Below are 26,989 nucleotides of genomic sequence, written 5' to 3'. Positions count from 1 at the left end.
CAGGTCACCTTTGAGCAAGGTATAGCACCTGCTTAGCCCCACAATCAGGGTCATGTGAAGCCATGGGGACAGGTGGTGGATGGTCGTAAGAGTAGCTGGTGCATATCACAAGTCCTGGTTATGTGACCAGGCAGATAATCTCTGAAGAGTATTGATAAAGGCTGGGGTCACCTGTCTTGTAAAGATACTGCCCAGAAGAAGGCAATAGCAAACCACTTCTGCAGAAAAAGTTGCCAAGAGCAATCATGGTCTAAAGCCATGATTGCCCATGTCATACACATGGTGCATAATTATGATGATGAATTATATCGTATACAGTAATAAATAGATAAGGACAATGAATGACCCTCCGCTCCATACCATGAGAAGCATTTCATAAGGTCTTGTAAAATGGTTGACTCACTTTCATTTTCAAGCTTTCCATAAGGGGATTATTTGAGGTTGTTGGAAGTAAGGGAAAGGGATGTGTAATGGCTCTTTAGATTCCCACCTCCAGTGCTATCTTCGTGGAGTTTGCTTGTTCTCCTTGGTTTCCCCAGGTGTTTCTTCATTTCCTTTTGCATCCTACAGACATGGGCTGGTAAATTAAAAGGCTTATGTAAACCTCTCTGGTATGGGTGAGTGGAAGAATCTGAGAAGCAATTGAGAGAGATGTGGAGAGAGTAAAGTAGGTTTAGTGTAAAGATTTGTGTAAATGGTCCACTCAGTTGTCAGAGGACTTTCTGTGCTTATTCTGTGGACTTTACCTTTTAGATTTCCCTTTTGTTGGGGGCTAAATGGTAATTTTCTTACCATCTGCAGTTAAACTGACTGGTGTACAGGTTATTGAACTTGTTCAGTGCGTCATTTGAAGTGATAGCTTTCCAATAATCGTTTGGTTCCATATCTGCATTTATGAGATATTAAATACTTATAAAAATGCCTCCAGTATCCCTTTTTCTAAATCCTTTTCAAATGTGTAACGTAATCCATCTAGAGATCTTTCCATCTTTGTTTGATTACTTTATTTGAAAAACAGAGAAGTATTGAATTATTTCACTTTTATTTGCTGTAAAGTTAATCATGTTGATGCAGTGTTTCTTAAATCATCAGATTTCAAATCAAACAAGACAATTATCCATGTATAATTCATTTAGCAAAATAATTTTAGAATATTATTGATATTCTTAGGCACAGTACTTTATATTGGTTATAGAGAAGAAAGAAGATAATGCCAGATGTAAAATCTGTGCACCAAATTAAAAAAATCTGGAAAAATAATGTTGTCGAGGGGGTTCTAGAAATCAGAACAGATTATGTGTATGAAGTGCTGTGTCAGGACTGCGTTTCTTTTTTTAAGCTCTGCAGTATCCCCTGCCAATGTGCTGCTGCTGGCTCTGCTTATGGGTACCTTGTCTGGAAAAAGAAAAGGAAATGTACAGTGAATACTGATGTACGTGCTTGGCTGAGCTATTGGTTCTGTGAAAGCTGTGAGTTGTGCATGAGTTTCAGAACAATCATAAATGAATGGAGGAATAGCAGAGCCAATGAATGACAGGTAACAGTTCAGAATGATTGTGTTAGTGAATGAGTTATGTTGGGCTAGTGCATTGCTCAGTGTTGGAAGCTAAAGCTGTGACTGGTGGAATATACATTTGAAGCCAACTTGTTTTAATTTCCAAATGGAGTACAAGTGGGAAGAAATATGAATAGAAACTAAAATGCTATAAAAGTTTGTTGAGATTGCACTGCAAAGCCCCATTCTATCTTGGCTGGAGCACACATACATTTATTAAAGGGGAGACATGTTGTGACTGTAGCAGATAACAAAAGACTTTGACCATACTTACAAGGTCCAGGAACATTTTGCGCCAATGCACCCATGTTCCAAGGTCAGCATCATTGTTCCAGTCTCTATTGCTCAATCCTTTGTCTACCAATTTACTGCCTGTCTAGCCCCTTTGGTTCCCAAGCATCTCTCATTTTCACAAACCCATTGATCCAGTTCTGGGTTCAAAGATTATGGAACCCCTTTTGCATGTGTGATGCTTCTCTCATATCACTACTTGTTACAGTCACAATGCAACTCCACTTTAAGAATACTCTGTGTGGTCTAGTCAAGATGTAATGGGGACCTTGCACCACAATCTCAGTGTATGTCTACAGCATAGTAGTCATTTTTGTTCCTCTTCCTACTTATTCTTCATTTGGAAGTTGAAACCAGTTGGCTGGCACAGTGGTATAGCCATCAGCTCTGCTGCCTTGCAACTCCAGGGATCCAATTTCAATCCTGACCTCTGATCACTGTCTGCAATGTGTTTGCCTGCGTTCCTTGTAACTGCATGCATTTTCTCCTGGTGTTCTGATTCTTCTCTCATTCCAAAGTCATACTAGTAAATTACTTGGCTACCATATAAGTGCGGGCTACACCTCAAATAGGTGAGTGGCAGGGAAATCTAGGGAGCTTATGGCCACCTGGAACAAAATATTTTTCATGTAAATGTGGGAGGTTGGAAATGATAAGATTTCTCTGTGAGGAAGCGTAGATTCAATGGACCAATAGCTTCCAGCTATGGCATAAGGAGAGACAAGAAGAAAATTAACTAACATTTATTGAGAGCAATTCTAGATGGATAATATCTCTCAATCTCCATAACTCTGCTGGAGCTATGAATTACTAGATGAAAATTTGCTTTCTTTATAGTGAGAGATCTTCCTCCATACAATACACGCTGTATTTTAGGGAGATTAATTTAATCCATCTGGATTTCTGTGCTAATGATCTGGGTTTTGTTATACTGTAGCTGAATTCCTCGATGCAATGTGCAATATGCGAATAGGTGGAAGTGACTTTTTTTCCTCTCAATAACCATTTCATTTTCTGTACTGGTGGACACAATAATGGCATTAGAATTTTCATGAGGAACATTGGATCAGCTAGACAAAGTGCTCAATAATATCAGCTCTAATGGTTCATCATATCGGTACATTGCTTCTCTCCCCAAGTACCCATTTATACTGAAAATTTAAAAAAAATGCATTTGACAAAAATTGAAAATGAAATCAAATATACAGGAAATATTCAGCAGATCAGCTACAATTGTCAAATATGAAATATAATGATCAAGCGATAGAAACAGAAATGGGGCTTTGTTCCATCCGTTTTGCAATGAACATTAAACACTAATTTTTTGACATGAATCCTATTCTAACCTATTTCACCCACATTCTCACAAACTCCTTCCAGATTCTAATGCTTACATACACACTACTGTGAATTAACCTGCCAACCTGTACACTGGATATGGGAAGGACCTGGAGCATCTGAAGAAAACCCATGAAGTTGCCAAGAGAACATGCATACTCTGCGTGGCACTGGAGTTTTGGGTTTACCCACCTCTGGAATGGGGGGTGGGGGAGGGTAGTAGCTCTGCCAGCTGTACCATTGTGTCGCATAAGATTAAAGACTTGAAATATTGGACTTGTTTCTCATTCTATAGCTGCTGCCTGACCTGCTGAGTATTCCAACATTTCCAGTACCCACTTCCGTGCTCACAAAAGGGTGAATCTTGCTTCCTTAATTGGCTAGTTAATTCAATATTAAGTACGATCAGTGGGAAGATGTAAAATTTACAGCAGTCTTGGAAGTCATTGTATTGCCATGAACATTTGGGAATGTTTGTAAGTATCTGAGAGCACAACGTAGTTGCTTTCTTAGTGGAAATGCACGCCATCACACTTATTTGCATTGACGAAGGCAACATTGTACTTCTTGTGAATATCATTGAGCACACATTCATGAACTAAGTTACAGTGACTACTTAATGTATATTAGTATTCTATATAAATGGTGAATTGGTGTAATCAATATGAAGGGTGTCATGATGTACACTGGCAATACCAGAACCCCAGTGCAGAGGAAAGACAGAGTCTGATCTAAAGGCAGTGACTAGAGTTTATTCATAATAATTCCAAAAGGACATCAATGGCTCGGCTGAGTGACACCATGAGAAGTAGCATTCTCAAAACTATGACCCCATGATTAGCTCTAATCAGGCATCGCCTTAAATAATTCATGTAACACGGAATCCCCGAACCTATCAAAATAAACTTAACAAGCTTAAACAGAAAGCACCAGGAGACCGCATTACAAAGAGCGAGTCACTTGAGAAAAACACAAGGAACTCTAAATGATTAATGACTCTCATTAAACAGCAATTAACCAGTTCTGGTGCTTTAAAAACTTTGGAAACTTGGAATGTTCTCCGGTGCCCCACACAGGCCAGAAGAGCTCATTACAATGGTGTCAATATTCTAGGCATATTAATGGTGAGGCATACATCAATGATCTCAATTTACATTAATATCCAAGTATATTTTGGTATATAAATGAGCACAAATTGCCTAGCTGCCCTGCTAAAGGGTTTTGTCCTGAAATATCGACTGTGCTTTTTTCCATAGACGCTGCCTGGCCTGCTGAGTTCCTCCAGCATTTTGTGTGTGTTGTCTGGATTTCTAGTATCTGCAGATTTTCTCTTGTTTATAAATTGCCCAGTCCTCATTTTGTGTCTGAGATACCTTAATGGCACTGGCGGCATTTATTCTGAATCTATATAATGGCAGGTATCAACCTTTGCACATGTTTCCATCGAAATAAATGCCAATCCAAATATGTCTCTAGTAATTAAGAAGAGAGACTACAGAAACTCAGATGTGGATGGAAATTTATTCTTGAATTGAGTACAGCACACTAATTCAAATCTGGACCAGCAGTATGAGCAAGAAGTAAGATATTGGTCTGTGGACTAAAGACAGGAGTTCAATGGACATGGTGTTTCATCTTTAGAGAAAGAGGAATCAGCATGATGAGGCGAGGGTTGGGCCAGTTCTGTTCGCTGCTCTGTGATGTTTACTTGACTCCGCGCTGAACTGAAGCTGGAGATGTGGCCTGCTCCAGCTGCTCTGGGCTCCGTGTCTGTGTACTCACTTTCATCCTGAATGCTATTTGCATGATTTTCTTTTTTTTAATTCTCTCTGCATATTGGGTGTTTGACAGTCTTCTTTTTTATGGCATAAACATGAGAAAGTCTGCAAATGCTGAAATCCAAGCAACACATACAAAATGCTGGAGGAACTCAGCAGGCCAGGCAGCATCTGGGGAGAAGAGTAAACAGTCAATGTTCACTGTTTTCCGTTGATGCTCCCTGGCCTTCTTTTCTTCCGGGCTCTTTTGGGTTTCTTCATTCTGTGGCTGCCTGTAAGGAGCTGGATCTCAAGATTGTATAACATATACATACTTTGATAATAAATATACTTTGAACTTTGAACTTTGAAATATGCTAATGTTTGTGCAATAATTATTCACACCCTCAAACATAGTTACCTGCTAACTTGAATAAAGAGGAGATCTAAAGCAAAAGAGAAGGTATGAAGAAACTAAAGCATTTTAATATTGTTTTTGTTGAGAATACTTATTTTGCTAACAATTTATCAAAAAGCCAAGATTTTGCCAGCATTTGTATATTATATACATGTATTTCTTTAGATCTTGTGCTCAAATTCATTAGTGCTGGCCCAGCAGTGCCATTTCATTTAAAGCCAATGTATTCAATAAAACTGCAGTGTGTCTTACCGTTGGAAAGATTTACTGGACAAAAATTAATTTACTGCTTTTTTTTCTGTCCTTCTGGAATTAAGCACCTGATCTTACTTATTTCTAATTAACTGTGGAAAATAGCTGATGTATTAAGACACAATCTGGAGATGTACATCTTACATACAGTACATACTGCAAAACGTGGGCAATGTTTCTGTTTCTGTGAATCCTGAGCAAAATTTAATTAATTGTTCACCCATCATTCTAACAATATTTAGTGATGTATGCAATACCTTAAAGGATCAGTTAACTTCTTTGCTTCAGTGTCACGGACAGAAATGTGTTAATGTTTCAGGTTAATGCACTTTCTTCAGGGCATCAGCCATGCCAGATATTATTGCCTTCTAAGGCCTCGAAGACCTTAAAGGATCAGTTAATTTCCTTGCCTCAATGTAAAAATTATACTTAAGTTAAATGCTTCACACTAGACAACTCCTTGCCAAAAACAGTGTTTCAGGATGTCCTGGATAACCAAACTTTCCATCATGTCCAATTTCAAATTATTTTCCTCTTGCTCCCTGCCATGCACACTGCCTAGATTGTTATCGACACCTTTCTGTTGTTGTGTCTTGTAGTCTATTCAGGCGCAGCTTTGCTCAGAGCCTTCTGATTCCAAATGTCTTATTAACACATTGCAACAAGTTTGTCAAACTAAGTATGAGTTTCATTGTGGAGATGGCAATCCATTTACTTAACTTTAATTGCATACGGTGCATGACTTATTTCTATCATTGTGTATACATATACAGTTAATCAGATCACACAGGTTCATTAAACTTGTCAAAGCCAGTGGTGGTAATGGGGCAAGCTCCCACTAACTATTAAATGCTCCCAATGGTGTGCACCTCAGATGGCCTCTGCCAACCAAGTCCAGCTCCTGGCCTTCATGTCTGGCTTAACCATTAAGCCTGGCAGAACTGTTTCTACTGACAGGAGAAGGGGCAAAGGTGAGTTACTGGTGCCTTAAAAACAGTCGCTTCGAGCAGATGAGGCTCATCAGCTGTGGTTGGCAGCTCCTCTAGGAGAAGGAAAACTCTGATCTAAACCTCAGCTGCCTTTCATCTATACCCAGTCATGGGGAAGGCTTCAGGAGTAGATTCTGAGGGAAAAATCCAGAGCTGGAGTCCCTAGGACAGTCCTACATTGGTTTCAATGTTTACTGCAACTCTTGTAACACTGCTGGTGCCACGTTGTATCTGCCCCTGCTGTTCCTTTGAGTCCATCAGATGCGTAGAGAGGGAGGACTTGCTACATGGGCAACAGCTTGCTCTCCACATTGTACTGCCCAGGCTTGTATATCTGGACAGTTAGAACACAACGTCCATGATCAGATCGCAGAACTGAAACCCTAGTATGCTACGACTAATAACTGAGGCATCCTGGCTTTCTGTCAAAGGGAGGCACTTACCCTTCGCTTATCCTTCGCAGTACTTCATCTGCCACCTGGAACATTCAGTGACCTTTCACATGCTGTTGAATGTGGAGTGATTGTTTTGTATCTGTTATTTTTCTTTCAGTGGTTACAGTACAATGTTTCATACTGCTTCTTCCACTGAGTGCCTTGGGAGTTGCAGGAGACCTGAAAACAAATTTCTGTGATAATTGTTGCCATAAAGTTTAAGTAATCTGAAGACCCTTTGTCTATAGATCAATCATCTGTGTGCACTAGACTGGCATTCTGAAGGAAATTTCCAGTTGGACGTGATGGCAAAGTAGTTGGATCCCAAGTAGTATGAGCTGGTAGCATGGCCTGGATTATTTTTTGGTAATTTATAAGGCTTTTTTACTCCACCTGCATGGAAATGGCAGAAATGATGTGTATCCCACACAGCTGAAACTACATCATGTCTATATACAACCATTGTCAGTAGAATCTCAGATGGAGACAAGGGGGCGTACAGGAGCAAGATAGTGGACTGGTGTCACAGCAACAACCTGGCATTCAACGTCAGTAAGATGAAAGAGCTGATTGTGGACTTCAGGAAGGGTAAGATGAAGGAAAACATACCAATCATCACAGGTGGACCAGAAGTGGAGAGAGTGAGCAGTTTCGAGTTCCTGGATGTCAAGATCTCTGAGGATCTAACCTGGTACCAACATATCAATGCAGTCATAAAGAAGACAAGACAGTGGCTATACTTCATTAGGAGTCTGAAGAGATTTGGCATGTCAGCAAGTACACTCAAAAACTTCTATAGTTGTACCGTGGAGAGCATTCTGACAGGCTGCATCACTGTCTGGTATGGAGGGGCTACTGCACAGGACCAAAAGAAGCTGCAGAAGGTTGTAAATCTAGTCAGCTCCATCTTGGGCACTAGCCTACAAAGTACCCAGGACATCTTCAGGGAGTGGTGTCTCAGAAAGGCAGCGTCCATTATTAAGGACCCCCAGCACCCAGGGCATGTCCTTTTCTCACTGTTACCATCAGGTAGGAGGTACAGAAGCCTGAAGGCACAACTCAGCGATTCAGGAACAGCTTCTTCCCCTCTGCCATCTGATTCCTAAATAGACTTTGAATCCATGGACACTACCTCACTTTTTCAATATATATTATTTCTGTTTTTTGCCTGATTTTTAATCTATTCAATATACCTATACTGTAATTTATTTATTTATTTATTATTTTATTTTGTTTTTTTTTCTATATTATGTATTTCATTGAACTGCTTCTGCCAAGTTAACAAATTTCACAACACATGCTGGTGATAATAAACCTGATTCTGATTCTGATTAACAAATCTTCTTCCAAGTCACTGTTCTCTTGCAGACTGCATCAAGTTTTCCTCCAGGACTTTCCTACCTTCACAAGCCTTCCAGGGCCTGCTGTAGTGAAGCATCCCTACAACATTATACAGTCACCACCATGCTTTACCATCCAGATGGTGTGGTTTTGATGATGTGCGGTGTTTGACTTAAGCTAAACATAGGTTTTAGTCTGATGATCAAAAAGCTCAATTTTAAACCTTTTTCCAGCTGACTTCAGAATCTCACATATGCCTTCTGGTAAAAATATCTGAAATTCCATGTAAGTTTCTTCAATAATGGTTTCTCTTTGTCACTCTCCCATAAAGCTGAGACTGGTGAAACACCTGGGCAACAGTTGTTGTATGCACAATCTCTCCCATCTCAGCCACTGAAGCTTGTAACTCCTCCAGTGTTGTCACTAGTTTCTTGGTGGCCTCCCTCACTAGTCCCCTTCTTGCATATTCACTCAGTTTTTAAGGATGGCCTGCTCTAGGCAGATTTACAGCTGTGCTATATTCTTTCTATTTCTTGATGGTTGACTTAACTGTATTCCAAGGGATATTCAGTGACTTGTAAATGTTCTTATATCTATCTCCTGACTTGTGCTTTTCAATAACCTTTCCATGGAGATCCTTAGAGTGTTAATTTGTCTTTGTGGTGTAGTTTTTGCCAGGATACCAACTCTCCAGCAGTTGGACCTTCCAGCTACAAATGTAATTTTTACTACAATCAACTGAAACACCTTGACTGTACACTAGTGATCTCCCTGTAACTAATTATGTGACTTCTGAAACCATTTGGCTGCACCAGTGGTGATTTGGTGTGTCATATTAAAGGGGGTGAATATTTCTGCCATCAATTATGTTGTACTTTATACCTGTAATTAATTGAAATCGCTTTGTAGACATCTTTATCACAAACAGGGGAAAGTCTGCAGAGGCTGGAAATCCAAGCAACACACACAAAATGCTGGAGGAACTCAGCAGGCCAGGCAGCATCTATGGAAAAGAGTACAGTTGACGTTTCAGCTGAGACCACTGTGGTTCAATGTTGTAAAACAATAAAACATGAAAACTTCCAAGCGGGGCCGAATACTTTTTATAACAGTAAGTTACCTTCTCTTGGGAGTGATTGCTGTCAGCATTGGTTGCAGAGACTCTTGGGTATGTATAAGCCAGTTAATGTTACTATGTGATTTCAACTTCGCTTAGTACCTCCTAAGTTTGTTAAATTAAACAGATGGTGTGGTCTTTGGCAATTTCCTAAACAAAAAATTGTTTTGACTTCACATATTAGCAAAATTTCCCCAGATATGCATAAAATTAGTGTGTGTGTGTATACTAAGGTTGGACTTGGGGGTTTTGGTTCAAGAGGAGATGAAGAGGGAAGACACCGGAGAGAAGTGGTCATAGGACTCAACCCAGAGCGGGACTGTGATTCGATGAAGCTTGCGGTGAGACTGACTGAGGGTCAGTGACTATGGAGAAACGGTGAGCTCCAACTTGTGCACATTAGACAGTTCCATTTCCTCTTTGTTGTTCTTTTCTTTACTAACCCTTTAGTCAAATTGGGAATAATAAAGATAATCTTTTAATCGTATGGAGTTTACTGTCTGTTATTACGTGGCACTAATTTGAATGTGATTTTGTTACATCATGCATGCAATGTTTATACATGTGTTACTTGATGCTAGTCTGCAGATCGATGCATGCTCCTTTTCTGAATGTATGTCCTAAATATGACTATAGTTTGCCTCACAGACCACTGCTGAATAGATACACTACATGAGAGTTCCCATGGTTGGGAAATGAAGAAGAACATTTTGCATGTAGGACAAGGTGTTGGAAGAGAGTGAAGGACAAGAACATGAAGAGATGTCAGCAGGAGGATCTGAGGAACACAGAGTGAGCAGAAAATGTGTCCTCACAGAAATTGAATACTTTAGCCACAAATATAATGGAGCTGCTTCCAAAGAAATGCATCATTAGTGTCTGTTTAACTTAGAGATGGCTGTTAACTTCCATACGTTGGAATTCCGCTTGGAAATGAGAAATTTTTGATGTTTTCACTATTTTGCCGTCTGATGAACTTTGGCCAAGGAGCATTAGTGAGTTCCTTTCGTACAAAGTGGAGTAATTACATCTGATTGTCTACTACTGCAGACAGAGAAATCTCTTTGGCAAAGCTGGCAAGCCTATTCATAACATAACATGAGGTGCAATTGAATGAAAATTTGTTGCTTTGCAGGTGCATGCTTCACCTCTATGCACCAACAAGAAAGAACTTAACTTGATGATTCATTGGGCTGAGACCAGGCAGATGAATGTTCGGTATCCTGGCAACAGGTAGGTGCCTTCATTCTTGGGGAGATTATAGTGCCATTTGTACTTGGGTCACCAAGTTACACCAAGGGCAATTGACTGACGGAGGGGTATCCAGTGACGCTAAAGTTTTCAATGCTCACAGATGTGAAGCGAGTTTCTATGCAATAGCGCAGTACCTCTAAATGAAAATTTCTAGATCAGGTGACTGATGTCTGAAACAAATCCTTGGCAGTCCATAAAGCATGTTGGTACCTGACCAATGGCAGTCCAGATTCAAGATGATTTGTTGCTTGCTCAAGCACCAGCTATCAAGTGCAGCTGAAGAAGGAGGGGTAGAATGGGAAGAAAGAGCAAGCAAAAGGAGGAGGTAAGTTTTATGGCCAGGAACTGATGAGCTCTATGGACTGCTGAGAGTTTGTTTTATGGCCATTTACCGGCTGAGTCACATGTTGCCTTGCAATTACCTCTCACTCACTTCTCCATTTACCATCCATCCCACATCCCACCTTCCTTCTGTGCTGATCAATTAGATCAATGAAAAACTAAAAGCCAAAATAAAAGAAACAATATTTCAAAGAAAATTTACAAAGAAAACCAGGCCAATATCCATGGAAAGATCAAATCATTATCCATTCACTTCCCCTTACTGCCGAATAGTTTGCTGATGTCTCATAAATGGCTGGGAGTGCAGTCAGTGATAAGCATGATTGCCTGAAATGGAATATGGGTATGTTAGATAGTTGTGCAAAAACATGGTATATGGAGCTTGAGGAAAACTGAGAGACCATGCACTTCAAAAGTTCAAAGTTGAAAGTAAATTTATCATCAAAGTACATATATGTCACCATATACAAAGTTGAGATTTATTTTCTTGTGGGCATAATCAATGAATCTATTGTAGACTAATAACCTTAACAGAATCAATGAAAGACCGCACCATCTTGGACATTCAACTCTGTGCAAAAGACAACAAATTGTGCAAATACAAAAAGAAAAATAAATAATAATAATAATAATAATAAATAAGTAAATAATAAATGTCAAGATCATGAGATGAAAGTGAGTCCATAGTTTGTGGGAACATTTCAGTAATGGGGCAAGTGAAGATGGGTGAAGTTATCCCCTTTGCTTCAAGAACCTGATGGCTGATGGGTAATAACCCTTACCCTGGTGGTATGAGTCCTGAGGCTCCTGTACCTCCTTCCTGATGGCAGCAGGGAGAAGAGAGCACGTCCTGGGTGGTGAGAGTCCTTGATGATGGATGCTGCTTTCGTGTATAAGTCCATAATGGTGAGAAGGGCTTTACCTGGGATGCCTTAACCATATCCGTCACTTTTTGTAGGATTTTCCTTTCAAGGGCATTGGTGTTTCCATAACAGGCTGTGATGCAGCCAGTCAATATACTCTCCACTACACATCTATAGAAGTTTGTCAAAATTTTAGATGTCATGGTGAATCTCTGCAAACTCCTATGGAAGGAGGAAGAAAGGTTTCTTCAGTAAAGAGAATCAAAAGGAGGACAATTATCTTAATGGAGACAGATAGGAAATGAGTGGAATGTAGAAGGATCAAAGAGCTCTTGTGCATTAAAGTTAATTTGCCGGTGCAGAAAATAATTGAGAAGGCCAAGGAAATTTTTTGCCCTGTATTGCTAGAGGATTGAATATAGAGATGTGCTGTTTGAATTGCATAGAATAGACCAGCGAGTCTGCACCTAGAATGCTGCATACACTTTTGATTCTCTTAACTAAGAGAATGTATACTAACAGTCAAGGAAGTGTAGAAATTAGTTGGCCTAATTCCTAGTTTGAGGGAGTAGCCCAATTATAAACAGATTTTAAAAAATGGTTAATTCTATATTATTTGGAGCTGAGATGAATGAAAGGTACTATTATTGAAGCATATGGGATCCTAAGAGTGTTTGACAGCATGGATTAGACTCTAATCATCAGAGTATGTCCTTGCAAAGGGTTGTACGAATTCTCTACCCTGATGATTTATTGAGGCTAGATCACTGGCAATATTTAAAGAGGAGGTAGATAATTTTTTGAAGGTTGGTGGATTTTTGAGCCCTGTAGGATTAGCAGAGGCCTTAATTTTCACACACAAATTCAGCCACAATCACATTGAATGACATGGTAGTCTTGAGGGATTGAGTGGCCTACACTTGCTCCTAATTCCTATGTGCCTTCACCTGTCCTGGCGGCTGATGATCACTCAGACTAGTGGGGAGGGTGTGGGGGATTGTTTTTAGAGGAGCTGCAAGTGGTCTAAGACATCTATATAGGTCCATGAATAGGAAAGGTTCAAGGGCTATGGACCAAGCACAGGCAAATGGGATTGTTTTGCTGGTCAACACAGATACATGGACTAGTCCATCTCCGGGGATTGTTTCCATGGTGTAGAAACTCTATGACTCTAATTATTCTGTCTTTGGGCTGCACAGCCTCAGCATGAGTGGCAACAGCCTGGGCAAGAGACTGAGAACTAAGGTGGAATTATGAGTGCAATAATTGCAAAAGAAGACAGCTACACTATCAGCTTTGTGCTGGCAGGTCCATGGAATGTTATAGCAACCTACAACTTACTTAAACGTGGACACCTAAAACATTGACAAACTTCTCTAGATGTGTGGTGGAGAATATATTGACTGGCTGAATCCTAGCTTTGTATAGAAGCACCAATGCCCTTGAATGAAAAATCCTTCAAAAAGTAGTGGATACGGCCCAGTCCATCACGGGTAAAGCCCTCCCAACCATTGAAAATGTCGACATGTAACACTGTTGTAGGAAAGCAGCATCCATCATCAGGGACCCTCAACACCCAGAACATCCTCCCTTCTCACTGCTGCCATCAGGAAGAAGGTACAGGAGCCTCAGGACTCACACCACCAGGTTCAGGAACAGTTATTACCCCTCAACCATCAGGCTCTTGAACCAGAGGGGATAACTTCACTGAACTTCACTTGCCCTATCATTGAACTGTTGCCACTGCACTAGACTCACTTTCAAGGACTCTTCATGTCATATCCTCAATATTTATTACTTATTTATTATTATTCTTTCATTACTTTTTGTATTTGCACAATTTATTGCCTTCTGCACTCTGGTTAAACGCTCAAGTTGGGTGGTCTTTCATTGATTCTGTTAAGGTTGTTATTCTATAGATTTATTGAGTATGCCCACAAAAAATGAATCTCAGGATTGTATATGGTGACATATCTGTACTTTGATAACAAATTTACTTTGAACTTAAAATAGCAGCCATCTCCGTAGTATGAGTGAAGTCAGAACTTCTACTGCCAATAAAACAGGTCTTATTTGAGATCTGTTTGAGCTATGGTGGCAGCTAGCAGATGCTGCATTATTGCTAATACACTGACTCTTTTGGTAGTGCACAGACACCAGCCCTCTCCTATGGGCTGCTTCAACAACATTTTGTGCAACAGAACCTGTGAACATGAAGGGATCTATATGAAAATGAGGCAGAATTGTGTTGAAGAGCTGCAAACGTTTTGCCCCCGCTGCTTGCTAAATGGAAGAGACTGTGGGAGGCAGGAAGTCAGATGTCAGCAGGAAGAGTAGATTTAAAGAAATGTATTTATTATTTAATTATTTAGACAGATGTGTTGACGCGTGGCCAAGTGGTTAAGGTGTCAGTCTAGTGATCTGACGGTCTCTAGTTCGAGCCTCAGCTGAGGCAATGTGTTGTGTCCTTGAGCAAGGCACCTAACCACACATTGCTCTGCAACGACACCGGTGCCAAGCTATATCGGCCCTAGAGCCCTTCCCTTGTACAACATCGGTGGTGTGGAGAGGGGAGACTTGCAGCATGGGCAACTGCTGGTCTTCCATACAACCTTGCCCAGGCCTGCACCCTGGAAATCTTCCAAGGCACAACTCCATGGTCTCACGAACCTAACGAATGCCTATATTTAGGGAGATAAAGTAGAACATGCCCTTCCAGCCCAACGAGCAGTACCTTTCAGCACCCACAGATTTAACCCCAGTCTAATCACAGGACAATTTACAATGAACAATTAATCTACAAACTGGTACATCTTTGGATGGCTGGAGAAAACCAGAGCACCCTGAGGAAACGGGAGAATATACAAACTCCTTACAGCCAGTGTCACAATTGAACTCTGGACTCTGAGGCCCTGTTATGTGATAACATTGCAGGATGTTTTTTTGGTGAAATCCCCTCTGGGAGTAAGTTGATGCAACCACTTCTGCAGGAGAAATGATAATGTGTTGGCGTTCCTTGAGTGATGTGTTTGTCGTAGTCATCAAACTAATGGTGTAAGTAAGCTGTGAGATGGTGATATGAGGTTAGCTTGAATGAAATGGAGTTTATGAACATTAGATATGATTCAAGTTTACTGGTTATTGTTGGTAGGTGTGATGGAATAAGCCAAGTCAGAGACTGGGGCAGTGGGTCTCAGCGTGTTTCCTGTCTGTGGACTCACTTTTGTTCTAAATGCTATTTGTTTACTTTTATTGTTTGCACTTTTTTCTTGTTTCTGCACATTGGCTGTTTTGTCAGTCTTCATTTTTAAAATTTTTTGGGGGGTTTTCTTATTTTGCATCTGCCTGTTAAGGGGCCAAATCTCAAGGTTGTATAATGATACATACTTGAATAATAAATGTACTTTGAATTTTAAACTTTATATTGTCTCTGCTCCAATTCCCAATCTTTCTGATGTAGTCACCCTGAGAAAAGGATATGGCAAATGAAACATCGATATGCTATGTTCATGCATGAGTCACTTTATGGGGCCAAAATAAATTACAGCACATCCATTTAACTGTATAACAATAGCCAATAAGATACACATTTCATCATGTTCATATCCTCTTCCCATTTATACTGTTATTCATTTAACGTTCAGGACTCTGCCACACCCCAGACCTATTGGCAGGTGTGAGCAATAAATCACATGCTGAAGATTGAACGCCAGACCTTACAAGTCGATGGCCAACAGCGCTCAATACTATAAAAGAATACCTTGCATACAAATTCTCAGAATTTTCAATTAAATACATTTGCATGTTTTCCAGTATTATCCCTTTTCCTTTCTCAACATAAATGAGATTCACATGAAATAAATTATTTATAACTACATTGAACAGATTTCAACTTGTCACACTGAAACTCCTGCAAAGAATTTTTCTTTAGCAATTCGGCTGTCTTAAATATTCCTTGTAAGTGCAGATGCTTTTGTTGTTGATGTAAATGAGAGCATGAAAATTCCTCCAATACCCAAAACTGTGCAAACTGAGATAGTGAAATTAAATTCCTATCAGTGACATCTCTAAACTCTCCTCATTGATAGGAGCAAAGCTTTTAACTCGGCTGCTGTTTCTTTCTTTACCACTACATGCCTGATTGGGATCTCTTCTGGGGAAGGTGGGACCTGTACAGATTGGACGGGTTGCACCTGAACTCGAGGGGGAGCAATAGCCTTGCAGGTAGGTTTGCTAGCATGGTTCGGGAGGGTTTAAACTAATTTGCGAGGGGGATGGGACCCAGAGCAATAGAGCAGTGAAAGAAGTGCATGGAGTAAAGCCAGATCTAACATACAGAGAGGCTTTGAGGAAAGAAAAGCAGAATAAACGGTGTAAAGACAGTAAGGTAGAAGGGCTGAAATGTGTGTACCTCAATGCAAGAAGCATCAGGAACAAAGGTGATGAACTGAGAGCTTGGATACATACATGGAATTATGATGTAATGGCCATTACAGAGACTTGGCTGGCACCAGGGCAGGAATGGATTCTCAATATTCCTGGATTTCAATGCTTTAAAAGGGATAGAGAGGGCAGAAAAAGGGGAGGAGGGGTGGCATTACTGGTCAGGGATGCTATTACAGCTACAGAAAGGGTGGGTAATGTAGCAGGATCCTCATTTGAGTCAGTATGGGTGGAAGTCAGGAACAGGAAGGGAACAGTTTCTCTATTAGGGGTATTCTATAGGCCCCCTGGTAGCAGCAGAGATACAGGGGAGCAGATTGGGAGGCAGATTTTGAAAAGATGCAAAAATAACAGGGTTGTTATCATGGGTGACTTTAACTTCCCTAATATTGATTGGCACCTGATTAGTTCCAAGGGTTTAGATGGGGCAGAGTTTGTTAAGTGTGTCCAGGACAGATTCCTGTCACAGTATGTGGACAGGCCGACTAGGGGGAATGCCATACTAGATCTAGTACTTGGTAATGAACTGGGTCAGGTGACAGATCTCTCAGTGGGTGAGCATCTGGGGGACAGTGACCACCGCTCCCCGGCCTTTAGCATTATCATGGAAAAGGATAGAATCAGAGAGGACAGGAAAATTTTTAACTGGGGAAGGGCAAATTATGAGGCTATAAGGCTAGAACTTGCGGGTCTGAATTAGGATGATGTTTTTGCAGGGATAAGTACTATGGACATGTGGTCGATGTTTAGGGATCTCTTGCAGGATGTTAGGGATAAATTTGTCCTAGTGAGGAAGATAAAGAATGGTAGGGTGAAGGAATCATGGGTGATAAGTGAGGTGGAAAATCTAGTCAGATGGAAGAAGGCAGCATACATGAGGTTTAGGAATCAAGGATCAGATGGGTCTATTGAGGAATATAGGGAAGCAAGAAAGGAGCTTAAGAAGGGGCTGGGAAGAGCAAGAAGGGGGCATGAGAAGGCCTTGGCAAGTAGGGTAAAGGAAACCCCCAAGGCATTCTTCAATTACGTGAAGAAAAAAAGGATGACAGGAGTGAAGGTAGGACCGATTACAGATAAAGGTGGGAAGATGTGCCTGGAGGCTGTGGAAGTGAACGAGGTCCTCAATGAAGACTTCTCTTCGGTATTCACCAATGAGAGGGAACTTGATGATGGTGAGGACAATATGAGTGAGGTTGATGTTCTGGAGCATGTTGATATGAAGGGAGAGGAGATGTTGGACACATTAAATACATTAGGATGGATAAATTCCCGGGGCCTGAAGGAATATTCTCCAGGTTGCTCCACAAGGCGAGGGAAGAGATTGCTGAGCCTCTGGCTAGGATCTTTATGTCCTCATTGTCCACGGGAATGGTACCGGAGGATTGGAGGAGGCAAATGTTGCCCCTTGTTCAAAAAAAGTAGGAGGGATAGTCCGGGTAATTATAGACCAGTGAGCCTTACGTCTGTGGTGGGAAAGCTGTTGGAAAAGATTCTTAGAGATAGGATCTCTGGGCATTTAGAGAATCATGGTCTGATCAGGGATAGTCAGCATGGCTTTGTGAAGGGTAGATCGTGTCTAACAAGCCTGATAGAGTTCTTTGAGGAGGTGACCATGCATATAGATGAGGGTAGTGAAGTGGATATGATCTATATGGATTTTGGTAAAGCATTTGACAAGGTGCCACATGGTAGGATTATTCAAAAAGTCAGAAGGCATGAGATCCAGGGAAGCTTGGCCAGGTGAATTCAGAATTGGCTTGCCTGCAGAAGGCAGAGTGTAATGGTGGAGGGAGTACATTGGGATTGGAGGATTGTGACTAGTGGTGTCCCAGAAGGATCGGTTCTGGGACCTCTACTTTTCGTGATTTTTATTAACGACCTGGATGTGGGGGTAGAAGGGTGGGTTGGCAAGTTTGCAAATGACACAAAGGTTGGTGGTATTGTAGATAGTGTAGAGGATTGTCAAAGATTGCAGAGAGACATTGATAGGATGCAGAAGTGGGCTGAGAAGTGGTAGATGGAGTTCAACCCGGAGAAGTGTGAGGTGGTACGCCTTGGAAGGACAAACTCCAAGGCAGAGTACAAGTAAATGGCAGGATACTTGGTAGTGTGGAGGAGCAGAGGGATCTGGGGGTACATGTCCACAGATCCCTGAAAATTGCCTCACAGGTGGATAGGGTAGTTAAGAAAGCTTATGGGGTGTTAGCTTTCATAAGTCAAAGGATAGCGTTTAAGAGTCGCGATGTAATGATGCAGCTCTATAAAACTCTGGTTAGGCCACAGTTGGAGTATCGTGTCCAGTTCTGGTCACCTCACTATAGGAAGGATGTAGAAGCATTGGAAAGGGTACAAAGGAGATTGACCAGGATGCTGCCTGGTTTAGAGAGTATGCATTAAGATCAGAGATTAAGGGAGCTAAGGCTTTACTCTTTGGAGATACGGAGGATGAGAGGAGACATGATAGAGGTGTACAAGATATTAAGAGGAATAGATAGAGTGGACAGCCAGCGCCTCTTCCCCAGGGCACCACTGCTCAATACAAGAGGACATGGCTTTAAGGTAAGGGGTGGGAAGTTCAAGGGGGATATTAGAGGAAGGTTTTTTTACTCAGAGAGTGGTTGGTGCCTGGAATGCACTACCTGAGTCAGTGGTGGAGGCAGATACATTAGTGAAATTTAAGAGACTACTAGACAGGCATATGGAGGAATTTAAGGTGGGGGGTTATATGGGAGGCAGGGTTTGAGGGTCGGCACAACATTGTGGGCCAAAGGGCCTGTACTGTGCTGTACTATTCTACGTTCTATAACAACAGCAACAAGCAAACACATATGCTTAATTTCTCTAGCATTTTACAACCTGAATCAATGGAATGTCTGTTTGCTGTAATAGTATTTTATGCAGTGTAGTGTTCAATAAATAGCAAGGCAAATTGACTAATCTTCTCAGTAGCATAAGTCAAATGATGAATTTTTACCAGGAGCTTGGAAAGAAAGCTCCAACTCTTTAAAATAATATATTGTAACTCCTGTCTCCCCTTCCCCCACCACCACTCTGCAGCTCCATCTCCCTCACATCCATCATCTACTCCTGGGCCCTCGGAGGCTCCTTCTTCCTCTCACCCCAACCCTCCCCTCTCCACTGACACCAACAGCCTCCATCCCCCCCCCCCAACCTGATCCCAGCTCTCATCCGTGCCGGGTCTTTACCATCCCCTCCAACCTTCAACTTTCTAAGGCAGAGCGCTGTGTCCTCAGTAAGGGTCTCACCTTTGTCCTCCTTCATCCACACCTCAGCGAGTTCCACATTCGCCATGATGCAGAACTCTTCTTCTGCCGGCTCTGTCTTCGAGCCCACTTCTTTGGCAAGGACTCCCCGACTCCCACCGATGACCCCTTCTCCCATCCTCAACCCTCCTCTTCTTCATGGACACCCCGCTTTGGTCTTCTGCCTGCTCTGAATCTCTTTATTGATAACTGCCGACAGGACATCAACCGTCTCGACTTCACCGTACCTTGTTCCCATTCCAACCTCACTCCTTCCGAACGCTCTGCTCTCCACTCCTTCCGCACTAATCCTAACCTTATTATTAAACCTGCCGATAAGGGGGGTGCTGTTGTCGTCTGGCGTACTGACCTCTACCTTGCCGAGGCGCAGCAACAATTTACGGATACTTACTCGTATTTACCCCTCGTTCATGACCCCACTAAGGATCACCAGGCCATTGTCTCCCACACCGTCACCAACTTTATCAGCACAGGGGATCTCCCATCCACTGCTATCAACCTTATAGTTCCCACACCCTGCACTTCCCATTTCTACCTCCTACCCAAGATCCACAAACCTGCCTGTCCAGGTAGACCCATTGTCTCAGCTTGCTCCTGCCCCACCGACTCATTTCTGCATACCTCGATACTGTTTTATCCCCCCTTGTTCAATCCTTCCCACCTATGCTCGTGACACTTCTCACGCTCTGGATTTTTTTAATGATTTTAAGTTCCCTGTCTCCCACCACTTTATTTTCACCATGGATGTCCAGTCCCTATATACTTCCAGCCCCCATCAGGAAGGTCTCAAAGCTCTCTGCTTCTTTTTGGATTCCAAACCTAACCAGTTCCCCTCTACCACCACTCTGCTCCGTCTAGTGGAATTAGTCCTTATTCCTAGTAATTTCTCCTTTGGCTCCTCCCACTTCCTCCAAACTAAAGGTGTAGCCATGGGCACCCGTATGGGTCCCAGCTATGCCTGCCTTTTTGTTGGCTTTGTGGAACAATCCATGTTCCAAGCCTATTCTGGTATCTGTCCCCCACTTTTCCTTTGCTACATCGACAACTGCATTGGCGCTGCTTCCTGCACGCATGCTGAGCTCGTTGACTTCATTAACTTTGCCTCCAACTTTCACCCTGCCCTCAAGTTTACCTGGTCCATTTCTGACACCTCCCTCCCCTTTCTTGATTTTTCTGTCTCTATGTCTGGAGGAAGCTAATATACTGATGTCTACTATAAGCCTGCGGACTCTCACAGCTACCTGGACTATTCCTCTTCTCACCCTGTCTCTTGCAAAAATGCCATCCACTTCTCGCAATTCCTCTGTCTCCTCCGCATCTGCTCCCAGGATGAGGCTTTTTATTCCAGGACGAAGGAGATGCCCTCCTTTTTTAAAGAAAGGCATCCCTTCCTCCACCATCAACTCTGCTCTCAAACACATCTCTCCCATTTCACACACATCTGCTCTCACCCCATCCTCCTACCACCCCACTAGGAATAGGGTTCCCCTTGTCCTCACCTACCACCCCACCAGCCTCTGTGTCCAACATATAATTCTCCGTAACTTCTGCCACCTCCAACGGGATTCCACCACTAAGCACATCTTTCCCTCCCCCGCCTCCGCTTTTCATAGGGATCGCTCCCTATGCGACTCCCTTGTCCATTCGTCCCCCCCATCCCTTCCCACCGATCTCTCTCCCGGCACTTATCCTTGTAAGCGGAACAAGTGCTACACATGCCCTTACACTTCCTCCCTCACCACCATTCAGGGCCCCAGACAGTCCTTCCAGGTGAGGCGACACTTCACCTGTACGTCGGCTGGGGTGATATACTGCGTCCGGTGCTCCTGATGTGGCCTTCTATATATTGGCGAGACCCGATGCAGGCTGGGAGACCAGTCGCTGAACACCTACGCTCTGTCCGCCAGAGAAAGCAGGATCTCCCAGTGGCCACACATTTTAATTCTACGTCCCATTCCCATTCTGATATGTCTATCCATGGTCTCCTCTACTGTAAAGATGAAGACGCAACCAGGTTGGAGGAACAACACCTTATATTTCGTCTGGGCAGCCTCCAACCTGATGGCATGAACATTGACTTCTCAAACTTCCGCTAATGCCCCACATCCCCCTTGTACCTCATCCATTACTTATTTATTATTATTAATTTTTTTCCCTCTCTCTGCTTTTTCTCCCTCTGTCCCTCTCACTATACTCCTTGCCCATCCTCTGGGCTCCCCCCCCTCCCCCTTTCTTTCTCCCTCGGCCTCCCGTCGCATGATTCTTTCATATCCCTTTTGCCAATCAACTTTCCAGCTCTTAGCATCATCCCTTCCCTCTCCTGTCTTCTCCTATCATTTTGGATCTCCCCCTCCCACTCCGTCTTTCAAATCTCTTATTATCTCTTCTTTCAGTTCATCTTGACGAAGGGTCTCAGCCTAAAATATCGACTGTACTTCTTCCTGTAGATGCTGCCTGGTCTGCTGCATTCACCAGCAATTTTTATGTGTGTTGCTTGAAATTCCAGCATCTGCAGATTTCCGTGTGTGTGTGTGATGGAGTTATTTGTATTTACTTAAGCAGAAAAGTGAGACCTCATTTTTACCTAACATGATATAGGTAGCATCTTTCATGCACAAAATCGAGGATCTATGTCAGTCTGTTAATCAAATCAAATCCCAACCATTGCACCAAAGTGTAAACTTTATCAATTATCATCTTCATTTACTCAGTAACAGAAGTTTAGCCTAAATCTTCAAAATCCCCTTCTGCAGTTCAAAGGAAAAGGCTGCTTATTTCCCAATGTTCTGGAATTGAAGATGAGAACAAGATGAGAGAGCAGAAATCAACTTGTCTTCAGAAAAGAGACTGACTCTCTTCCATTGACATGCTAAATTAAAAAAGTGCATAGCTTGTGTGACAATTTCAGAGATTTATTGTCAGGTGCCAAAAACACTGGACCATTAGCACACAGTGCAGAGCTTGAGAAAAGAACACTTCTGTTTATTAACCTCTCTGAGGCACATCAGATATTATATTGAAAATCATCTAAACCTCCACCTATCACTTCCTCTTGCCAAGTATTTCATCTTCATGTCTTTATGAGTGGTTACATCTCCAATCTATGTTTACTTGAGAGAGAACAAAACAAGAAAGAAATTAAATATTGAAATCCTACAAGGGCTGTTGAACCACTGGAGTAAATAGAGATCTTTGTTATTTGGGATTGAAATTTATAGCACAAAAATAGACTATTTTGTTCTATTGGTACATGTGTATAGCTCTCTATTACTATAAAACTATTTCAAATTAAATTTATTATTAATGTGCATATACATTACCATATACAACTCTGAGATTCATTTTCTTGTGGGCATTCTCGATAAATCTATAGAATAATAGCCATAACAGTATCAATGAAAGTTCACCCAGCTAAGACATTCAACCAGAGTGCAGAAGACAACAAGCTTTGCAAATACGAAAGAAGGAACAGAGAACATAGAACATAGAAATCTACAGCACATTACAGGCCCTTCAGCCCACCTTGTTGTGCTGACCATGTAACCTACTCCAGAAACTGCCTAGAATTTTCCTTCCGCATAGCCCTCTATTTTTCTAAGCTCCATTTACCTATCTAGGAGTCTCTTAAAAGACCCTATTATATCCGCTTCCACCACTGTCGCCGGCAGTGCATTCCATGCACCCACCACTCTCTGTGTGAGAAATTTACCCCTGACATCCCCTCGATACCCATTTCCAAGCACCTTCAAACTCGTGTTAGCCACTTCAACCCTGGGAAAAAGCCTCTGGCTATCCACACGATCAACGTCCCTCATCATATTATACACCTCTATCAGGTCACCTCTCTTTCTCTGTTGCTCCAAGGAAAAAAGGCCAAGTTCACTCAACCTATTCTCACAAGGTATGCCCTCCAATCTAGGTATCATCCTCGTAAGTATCCACTGCACCCTTTCTATAGTTTCCACATCCTTCCTGTAGTGAGGTGACCAGAACTGAGCAGAGTACTCCAAGTGGGGTCTGACCAGGGTCATATATAGCTGTAATATTACCTCACAGCTCTTGAACTCAATCCCATGGTTGATGAATGCCAACACACCACGTGCCTTCTTAATAACACTGTCAACCTGCGCAGCAGCTTTGGGTGTCCTAAGGACATGGACCCCAAGATCTCTCAGATCCTCCACACTGCCAAGAGTCTTCCCATTAATATTATATTTTTTTTAGATTATGAGAACACTCGGTCCTCTTTTATTGATATTTAGAAATGCATACATGCATTAAGAAATGATACAATGTTTCTCCGGAGTGATAGCACAGAAAACAGGACAAACCAAAGACTAACACTGACAGAACAACATATAGTTACAGCAGTACACAGCAATAGCATAATTTGATGAAGAACAAACCATGGGCATGGTAAAAAAAGTCTCAAAGTCCCCGTGTCGATCGGTTCCCGAGTCCCTGATAGTGGCGGCAAAAAGGGAGAAACCCCCTGCCATAAACCTTCAGGCACCGTCAACTTGCCAATGCCTTGAAGCAGCCGACCACAGCTGACACTGAGTTCGTCCATCCGAAAACTTCGAGCCTCTGACCAGCCCCTCCGATACAGCCTCCCGAGCGCTATCCTCTGCCGAGCGCCTTCGACCTAGCCCCGGCCGCTGAAACAAGCAAAGCCGAGGATTCAGGGCCTTCTGCTCTGGAGATTCCGGTTACCACACAGTAGCAGCGACAGCGAAGCGGGCATTTCAGAAGTTTTGCAGATGTTCCTCCATACTCTCACGTCCGTCTCCATCAAATCAGAATTGTGCACGGCCCCCTACCTGACAGATTACAGATATCATTCACCAGAGAGGCCGCGTGCGCTGCCATTGTGCCGCCATATTATATTCTGTCTTCAAATTTAACCTACCAAAATGAACCACTTCACACTTAATCTGGGTTGAAGTCCATCTGCCACTTCTCAACCTAGTTCTGCATCCTATAGATGTCTTGCTGTAACTTCTGACAGTCCTCCACACTATCCACAGCACCCCCAAACTTTGTGTCATCAGCAAACTCACTAACCCACCCTTCTACTTCTTCATCCAGGTCATTCATAAAAATGACAAAGAGGAGGGGCCCCAGAACAGGTCCCTGAGGCACACCTCTGGTCACCAACCTCCATGTAGAATATGAACCATTTACAACTACCCTTTGCTTTTTGTGGGCAAGCCAATTCTGGATCTACAAAACAAGGTCTCCTTGGATCCCATGCCTCCTTACTTTCTGAAGTGGCCTTGCATGGGGAACCTTATCAAATGCCTTACTGAAATCTATGTACACTACATCCACTTCTCTACCTTCAGCAATGTGTTTTGTTACATCCTCAAAGAAATCAATCATGACTTTCCCTTGACAAAGCCAAGCTGACTATCCCTAATCAGATTATGTCTCTCCAAATGCTCATAAATCCTGCCTTGCAGGATCTTCTCCAACAACTTGCCCACCACAAAGTCAGACTTACTGGTCTATAATTTCCTGGGTTATCTCTACTCCCTTTCTTGAACAAGGGAACAACATTTGCAACCCTCCAATCCTCCGGTACTTCTCCCGTCCCTGTTGATGATGCAAAGATCATCGCCAGAGGCTCAGCAGTCTCCTCCCTCAATTCTCACAGCAGCCTGGGGTACATTTCATCTGGTCCTGGTGACTTAACTAACTTAATGCTTTTCAAAAGTTCCAGCACATTCTCTTTCTTAATGTGTATATGCTCAGACATTTCAGTCCACTGGAAGTCATTGCCACGATTGCCAAGGTCCTTATCCCTGGTGAATTCTGAAGCAAAGTATTCATTAAAAACCTCTGCTACCTCCTCCGACTCTGTGCACACATTTCCATTATCACACCGGATTGGTCCTATTCTCAAATGGTTCATCTTACTTCTCTTCACAAACTTGTACAATGCCTTGGGGTTTTCCTTAATTCTGCTCAGCAAGGCATTCTAATGTAATTTTCTAGAGCTCTAACAGTACCAAGATTCTTGAATCTTTCGTAGGCTTTTCTTTTCTTAACTAGATTTTCTACATCCTTTGTACACAATGGTTCTTTAACCCTATCATCCTTTCCTTGTCTCAATGGAACAAACTTATGCAGAACTCCATGTAAATGTTCCCTGAACATTTGCCACATTTCTTCCATGCATTTCCCTGAGAACATCTGCTCCCAATTTATGTTCCTACATTCCTGCCTAATAGCTTCATATCTCCCCCTACCCCAATTAAATGTTTTCCTGAATTGTCTGCTCCTATCACTCTCCAGTGCTATGGTGAAGGAGATAGAGCTGTGGTCAGTACCTCCAAAATGCTCTCCCGCCGAGAGATCTGACGCCTGACCAGGTTCATTTCCCAATACCAGATCACGTACAGCCTCTCTTCTAGTTGGTTTATCTAAATATTGCGTCAGGAAACCTTCCTGAACACACCTAACAAACTTCACCCCATCTAAACCCAAGATGCCAATCAATATTAGGAAAGTTGAAATCTCCCATCACAACAAGCCTATTATTATTGCTCCATTCTAAAATCTGCCTCCCTATCTACTCCTCGATATCCCTGTTACTATTTGGGGGTCTATAAAAAACACCCAGTTGAGTTATTGCCTAATCCTGTTTCTGACTTCCACCTACACTGACTCAGTACACCATCACTCCATAACTTCCTCCTTTTCTGCAGCCGTGACACTATCCATAATTAACAACGCCATGTCCCCACCTCTTTTGCCTCCTTCCCTCTTCTGTTTGAAACATTTAAAACCTGGGATGCTCAGCAGCTATTCCTGCTCCTGAGACATCCAAGTCTCCAGTGGCCACAACATCATAGTTCCAAGTATTGATCCACACTCTACGTTCACCCACCTTGTTTATGATAGTCCTTGTATTAAAATAGACACATCTCAAACCATCACTCTGAGTGCATCTTTGCTTTAACATCTACTTATCCTCCCTCACAAACTCTCTACAAGCTGTCTCAACTTGAGCTCCAACCTCCCCATTCTCTGCCTCTTCACTTGGTTCCCAAATAATAATAATAAATAAATATGCAATAAATATCAAGGACATAGATGAAGAGTCCTTAAAAGTGAGTCCATAGGTTGTGGGAACATTTCAGTGTGGGGTGAATGAAGCTGAGTGAAGCTATCCTCTTTGGTTCAAATGCCTGATGGTTGAGGGGAAATAACTGTTCCTGAACCTGATGGTCTGAGTCCTGAGGCTCCTCTACCTTCTTCCTGATAATAGCAGCAAGAAGAGCGCATGTCCTGGGTGGTGGGAGTCCC

This window comes from Mobula birostris, chromosome 3 (assembly GCF_030028105.1).
Source record: "Mobula birostris isolate sMobBir1 chromosome 3, sMobBir1.hap1, whole genome shotgun sequence".
NCBI lineage: Eukaryota > Metazoa > Chordata > Chondrichthyes > Myliobatiformes > Myliobatidae > Mobula > Mobula birostris.
The sequence above is the reverse complement of the archived record's forward strand: the minus strand, read 5'-3'. Positions refer to the sequence as shown.